At 36.3% G+C, this 7,910-nt stretch overlaps 2 pseudogenes; one reads left to right on the top strand and one right to left on the bottom strand.

Annotated features, from left to right (window-relative positions):
• Nucleotides 1-1,574: 1,574 nt before the first annotated feature.
• On the top strand, nt 1,575-3,640 carry LOC125193865 (annotated as a pseudogene).
• A 1,343-nt stretch (nt 3,641-4,983) lies between these two features.
• LOC125202657 lies at nt 4,984-6,478 on the bottom strand (annotated as a pseudogene).
• Nucleotides 6,479-7,910: the final 1,432 nt, after the last annotated feature.

Genomic DNA, 7,910 nt, shown 5'->3' with positions numbered 1-7,910 from the left:
AAACGTAAAAAATAATGAACTAACCTTCTTATATTATCTGTTTACATATTTTAAATACTGCTCTACTTTTATTATCCTCGTTCCTCCCACATAAAATAGACAAATTTTACGATTTTGGATCATCCAACAAAATTAGTAACTCTAACAATAGAAAGTTTCAAACTAATACTAACCACATCATCACATCATTTAAAATGTGGGTCCCCTTCCATAACATTATTTTACCGCATTTTCATTTACAACTTTGTCTATATGTTTTGGAGGACTTTATATTTGCATATTAAAGTATTTCTATGGAGTACTAATTTATGTTAGCTTTAGTCATTATTTTCTTATTAACAATATTTAATTTATGTTTTGTTATGGACAGTGATTTTAGTATTTTTTTGTTATGGTCCGATGTTAATGGAAATCTTGGGATACCTGTGATATGTTTGGATTCGTATAATTTGTCTACCCGATCCTGATCTTGAAACCTGATATCCTGATATCGTTCGACACCTCTCTCTCTTATTTCTTCATTTTACCAAACAGTTTTCAAATATTTATTTGCGCGCCTCAAAATGGCAGCAAATTCGCTGCACAGTTTCCCCATGTGTTCAAAGTGAATTTTCCCAATCCACCATATTTAAACTGTAAACAGCTGTGTGGTGTGTGAGATAGAAGAAGGTTATTGTTTAGCTAGTAACTTCTCCTTGTAATGAAATTACTAAGTAATAGTAGTAATTATAAATTTTTTTAAATAAGCACATTTTTAATCATATACCCCCCATCCCTCAAAGTTCAACCTTTTCATCATAAATACTTTTCCCTTTTCTTTTTCCATTCAAATTCTTCCACGAAAGTAGTGCTACATTAATAAGTAAAAAAAAAATCCATTCTTGGGCTTTATGTACGTGTTAAAAAATTTCACATTTGGAGCCCAGAAATGAAAAGGGGTGTTTAAATTTTGGATTTCCCGCGCTTTGGCAACACCCTTTTTGTGGGCCCTCTTTGCTCTCTCTCCAGATGGAAAGCATTTTTTTCTCCAAAATCATTGTAAAAATCTAGTTTTTTAAAACCTCTCTAGGTCTTACACTGTTGGAAGTGAAGGCCAGTTTGAATGACAGCGACAACTTTCTGAGTAACTGGAAAGATATTATGAATCTCCATGAAATTTGGGACTGGTATTGCTTGCAGCCCACAAGATCAAAGAGTTTTCTATGTATGTGTTTTAAAATTTATTTTTGCTCTCACATTCTTGTTCATTTCAATTTTTCAGCTTATATTGATAGGAATTTTGTTTTTCTGCATTTAGAAACCTACCCATATGCAGCTTGGGGGAATTATACCCCCCCGCATTTGTGCACTAACAAATTACAAAGACAGAGTCCCTCTTGTAATCTTGTTGTTTTTATTGTTTTACAACATATTAGTTTATCTAATTTGTTGTTTTAATTGTTTTATTTAGGGGACTTCATCAGAATAGTCTTCATGGTTCTATTCCTAATGAGATTGCACAGTGTTCTGAACTCAGAGCCTTGTAAGTGAAACAATGGAAGCTCTTTTTTTATTTAGTTTTTCTTTGGGAAAGAATGGGTGTTCTTATGGGAAAAAGAATCCTTATTTGTGAGATTGTGAGGTATCTTGAGCTAACTATTTTCAAGGAGGAATACCCCCGACTATTGGAAACGTTTTTATGCTGACCATATTGTAAGATAATCTTTTTTTCTTCAGATTGTAGCATCTGTTTACTTAATGTCTAGCTTTATTGATGGATGTATGTGCTGTGATGATAGGGATTTTCGGCAATACCGAAAGGGGATACCGTCTTCCCAGGTCGTTTAACGCGCTAGATATCTGTAATTACATAACATTCTGTCATACATGCCACTCTTTGCTTCAAGGAGTGTTGAGAGTTGCAATTTATTTTACTGATGAACAAAGTTGTGTATGCAATTTTTCCCGAAATTTGTCATCAAACTTTTGTTTGGGGAAATCCCTGATGATGGTGTTAAGCGTTTGGGAGCAAATCGTACGATCCTGTCTCGAACTGCATCATTAAATAGATCAATTTTTGCCAACAATATTCAGAAACTTTTCTAATGTTCTATGCTTATGCTTAGGTTTATCGGTAATTTAGATCTGTGTGGCCAACTAGTAAACAAGCCTTGTCGAACTTCACTTGGTTTTCCGGCTGTATTTCCTCATGCTGAAAGTGAGAAGCAACAGGTATCACATGCATTCTAGTAGTAGCAACGACTAAAAATGCAGCTGTGGTTTACGGATTTTACAGCAAGTATTAACACAATTTGTAGGTTCGACCGTGCACAAGCGATCCTCTCACTACATCAAAGGTATCGTGATTGGAGCAGTATCCATGTTAGGCGTTGGGATTATTTTCCTTCTCGGTTTTCTCTGGGTTTGGCTGCTGACGAAGAAAGAGAGCTGCAAAAACTTACACAGAAGTGAAAAACAAGTCCATCAAGAAGGAAGTGTGAACAAATGCCTCAACAAATTTTGCAGATTCCTTCAATCCTTTTTATATCTTTATCTTCCTGTTGATATTGTAATAGGAGCCAAGCTCATAACTTTCCATGGTGACCTTCCATACCCTTCGGCGAGCTTGTAGAGAAAATCGAGTCTCTTGAAGAGGAAGATGTCGTTGGAGCTGGAGGGTTTGGAACTGTATATAGAATGGTTATGAACGATTGTGGAACTTTTGCAGTCAAAGAAGATTGATGGGACAAGACAAGGCTCAGATCAAGTGTTTGAGAGAAGCTCGAGATCTTAGGCAGTGTCAAGCATAGAAATCTTGTAAACCTGAGAGGTTACTGTCGCTCTCCCTACAGCGAGGCTTCTTATATATGACTACTTAGCCATGGGCAGCTTGGACTATTTCTTGCACGGTATAGCTTTCTTCGTTCGAATCCAATGAAAAACCCAATGTTTATCATATGATTACTAACACTTAGCGTTCAGACAATATCCATGAAGAGCGTCTGCTGAACTGGAACGCTCGTATGAAGATAGCTATTGGCTCTGCTAGAGGAGTGGCGTATCTGCATCATGACTGCTCTCCGAAGATAGTCCATCGTGATATAAGTCGAGCAACATCCTCCTTGATGAAAACTAGAGCCCCGCGTGTCAGACTTCGGCCTTGCTAAGCTGCTGGTGGACGAGGACGCTCATGTCACAACTGTGGTTGCAGGCACATTCGGCTACTTGGCTCCAGGTTCGTTTCAATTCATAAAGTCGGAGTATCTTCTCCACTCATAAAGCTACTTAATGGGAGTATCTGATACGCGGTGCAGAGTATTTGCAGAGTGGTAGAGCAACAGAGAAGTCGGACGTGTACAGCTTTGGCGTGCTGCTGCTGGAGCTGGTGACGGGGAAAAGGCCAACGGATCTGATGTTTGTGCAAAGGGATTGAATGTGGTGGGATGGATCAACACGCAGAATAGAATGGAGGGCATAGTGGATAGGGAGGTGCAGGGACGCGACAATGGAGACTGTGGAGGTGCTGGTTGAGATTGCATTGAGATGCACGGATGCAGACCCTGAGGCCGTCCAACGATGCAGCAGGTGCTACAGTTGTTGGAGCGGGAAGTGATGTCGCCGTGCCTCAGTGAGTTCTGAGTCTCATTCAGATAAATGCTGAAGTGCTATTGAGTAAATGCAGCATTTTGCTGCTCACAATCATTGTACATTGTTAATGAATGGCATCTGTGGTTGGCTTGGTTTTCTGCTACTAGTCCCTATTAGCAGTTCCGATTTTGAATCGAAACCGGCAGTTACGACTTACGGTTTTGTGTCAAAAACCCGGGCGTTGTTTTTGGTTGTTTTTACCTGTTTTTGGCCAGTTATATCAAGATTTGAGCCAAAACTGTGGTTTTGCTGGTTCATGTAACTGTTGGTTCGCAGTTCAAACATATTGGAATCGAAACCGGACTAAAGTGACTGTTTTGCTGTCACACATGCACACTTCATGGTTTAATATGACAAATGAGAGTGGAGATCAACAAAAACTGCCTAATCTCTTAAAATCCAGAATATTACAACCAACAATGAAAAACCAAGAAAGAATCTTCCTTATGATTTATATAATAGACCAATCTCTTGTAAGAACTGAAATTTACCAACAACAAAATCTAACATAGATGCATAGGTAAATTGTAGGAATACATGAAATCCAGTAAAAATCAGGAAAAATGAAATAGAGATGTGATATTGTGTTTAAGAGCATTTTGTCCATCAACAATTCCAAATTTCCTTGTAACATATGCTGCTTGAGTAACTCAGCGGACAAACGTGGTGATGCAGAAGTCGTACCTCTATCACAGGTGCATCTTGTTGGCTGCTTGACTAATAGGATCACCCAGAGGATGAGACAAGAGCATCAATGGGGACATCGTTGGGGTGATGGGTATAACACCATCTTCCAATATTTGCAGTGAATAAGAAAGAGCAACTATACATGAAAGCAAATGAATGTGTTAGTATATGTGCAGACTGCTCTGTAATGTGAAATGCAGTAGCTAAAAACTTCAAATGTATGTCCAAGTACGAAGGATAGAGAAACGCACCAAATAGTGGTTTCTTCCACTTACGATCCTTTGCAAGCTCTTGGTATTTTGTGAGGAATGTGTCGTAATAACTTCAGTATATGAATTGAAAGCGTCGAAAGAAACAAAAGGGAGATGGAAAATCAATACGTGCTCGAAGAAGAGAAATATCATAACTTAAACTAAGAGAGAAAACAAACTGGTGTCTTCTTCTGCCTTCTGCAATACTCTTTCAGTCATGAATATATATACATCACACATCAAGGCAATAAATGATAAGACTACTGTAAATTATTCTTTCTATATTGAGATTTGTTACTTTAAGATCTTACAAAATTCTGAAAGATCATCAAGTATAGATAGATGGATGATGACATGTTAAACCGTGAAAATCCAACATATCAAGGACAAGATTTAGCAACATACCCTCCCGCGGCCAATCGCCTACCAGATTTGTCAAAAGCAAGCCCTGTAAAATAAAGAACATAGGTCTAGTTGAATCTTTATATTAGGATTCCTAGAAGAATAAATCGACTGAAAAGGATTGAAGGCGTACCTGGTAAAAGAAACAAATCTACAGGTTCATCTGCAAGCATGACTGCATACGAATAAGCAAGCTTAGTTAGAATCAGAGATTGTTTTGAGTACGATTTTACGACAGTAATAACAAGGGCAAGGATCAAGGACCAACTAAAAGTATGCTTTCATTAATCATCTAGATTTGAATTTAATTGAAACACGCACAACTGTTTGCATTCCAAGTCTATTTTCAAGACAATCATAACATTGAATAAATGACGTAGAGTTTCTCAATGCTGTAGAGCAAGTCCCAAGTCCAAGGAAGAAACATTTGATATAACTGTCAAATTTAAAGAAATTAAGCAAAAAACGCATGCTGTTCAACAGTTAGTATAGCGAGGAATTTTACATACCGTCTTCAGTTCCTTCCCCTCAGCATCGCAAGGTTCAGGTTCCAAAATATCCATTGAGTTTGCAACCAAATCATCCATTCTAGTGATGTTCAACATCCTCATGAAACTGTTCTTGTCTTCCACCCTCGAACATAGAGCTTCTTCCTCGCCTGCGAATCATCATCTGCCCAACAGGTCAATTAATACTCATTTCACCACACACAATCTCATCAAGAAACCCCTTATCCCTTTCCAGACACCTCTACCTTCCCAATTTTCAAAGCCAAACGAGTGACATTGTGCAAAATCACATACTACAAAATGCTAAAAAAGGATTCTTGTTTCATACAGTACATTGCACCAAATAGACTTCACATAGCATCACAGATTGCATATACAAAAAAATCATTTATAAAATTCATAAAAGACCTAAAATCAAACTGCAATTTGAAATACCATTGGAACAAGAAAGATCACATATAAGCCAGCTCAAGCTGATGATACTGCTTAATCAATTTTCACACACAGACACACACACACACACACTACCTTGGGGTGTATTCTTCAAGATTTCAGACAACACTTTAGTAGTATCAACTTCTCTAAAAAGCAGCACAGCTGATATAAGCACAGAGACTTCTACAAGACTTGAACCAAGGAGCCTCCAAAACCACACGCTGGATTGCCTCATCTGCATCAACAAAAAAAGAGGCCCACATTTCAAAATCCAATCTTTTCTCCAGAATGGAGAGAAAATCATCCAAAAATGTAAGCATTGGTTATTGGTGATTGCCTTCTTGAGATCTGAGGGCGGGGTCCATGGACTTGAGCTGTTTCCTGACTCTGGAGCAAGCGCCTTTTTCTCCTGAAAAGGGCTTCTAGAGGTGCGGCGGCGCTCATGGTGGTGGAGGAGCGTAGATTGAGAATGGGTAGAAAAGGCGATGCGGCGGTTGGTGAAACCAGTTGCGGTATCATCCGCTCTGTGAATCTTTGTAGGCGCCGACCTATTATGGTCATTTTATCTTGTCAATATTTCATTTTTCTATTATTTAAACTGCAAAATATTGAAAAATCAAACAAATCTTTAAGAAAAATGATTTGCAGACGCCGATTTTTGTTCAAATTTTTCTGTTTTTCCTTTTTTTTTTTTGAGGCAACTGTTACTTCTGAAAGTGAAGATTGAGGAAGATAGGAATTTGATCAATGAAAACTCTAATTGGATCATTAAAAAATGTTAATAGATAAAAAAACATCAAGGAAATGTCAAGAATTTAACTGAGTAATGATTGATATTGTGTTGATTTGTTGACATTAAAATCTTGAAATTTTACGTTGTGTTGATATTGTATTGAAACTGTTTGAGCTATGTTGATGAGTTTTGAGTTTATCGATATATAAGTTTCATCTTATCACTATCGAGTAAGATAATTTCACTTTAAAAATAGTCTTAAATTGTATACAAAGTTACAAACTTTATATTTAGTGTGTTATGTTTTAATTGACGCATACGATATTTCCGACAAAAACTAATCTTATGTGGGCAACCGTCAAATATTTATGGTATTTTAGATCACTTTTAAAATGCATGCCAAGTTTAAAAAGAATCATGTAGAAAGCCATGTCGAATTAGTTATGTCAGTATGAAAATAAAAATGAAAACATAAAAACCACAAAGTTTAGTCAAATTGTAGTTTTTCCATAACTTTAAAAAAGAGATTAAATTATAACTTTGGCGATCTTGAATTGTCTCATGGATTTAAATTTGAGAGAATTGTGCATGATGTGGATGTCAGAATGTCCAGAGAATTGAGTATGGCGTGAAATAAACATATGAGCTTATTAATATGTTCGAAGCCCATATAATTGTTCTTAGTGTACACATCATGCTTAATTCTCTTGACATTCAAATTCGGGAATAATTCAGAAAATCATTAAAGTTTAATAGGTCATTTTATAAAACTAAGGGATATACCGAATTTGACAAATTTTGTGATTTTTTACTATTTACACAAAAAAAATACCATGTACTTGATGGATATGACGATTGACTCGTCCGGGATTTAACACATGAAATGTACGTATATACTTCTATTTTAGACTACTATTTAATTATATGAGAAATATAAGATTTGTCTTTAGTTTATTATATTAGGGTTCGATATACTTTTTAAATTCAATCATGATTTTTTTAAATCATGTAGTAATTTTACCATTGATCAAAGGATTTATTGGCGAGAGTAAGAAAGATTTTACCAATTGAGTTTTTATGTAATCATATTGAGTTTTTATGTAATCATGTATTTTATTGATTTATTGATAAGATGATTTATCGCCGAGAGTGAAAAATATTTTATTAGTTAATTACATATAATTATCAAACTTGGATGCTGACCGCACTTGCTGATTTCTCCATCATAAAAAATAGAAGCCAATTACTTTTTTTTGAGTGTCCATA

This window comes from Salvia hispanica, chromosome 1 (genome assembly GCF_023119035.1).
Source record: "Salvia hispanica cultivar TCC Black 2014 chromosome 1, UniMelb_Shisp_WGS_1.0, whole genome shotgun sequence".
NCBI lineage: Eukaryota > Viridiplantae > Streptophyta > Magnoliopsida > Lamiales > Lamiaceae > Salvia > Salvia hispanica.
This window is presented reverse-complemented; position numbering and strand designations above follow the sequence as displayed.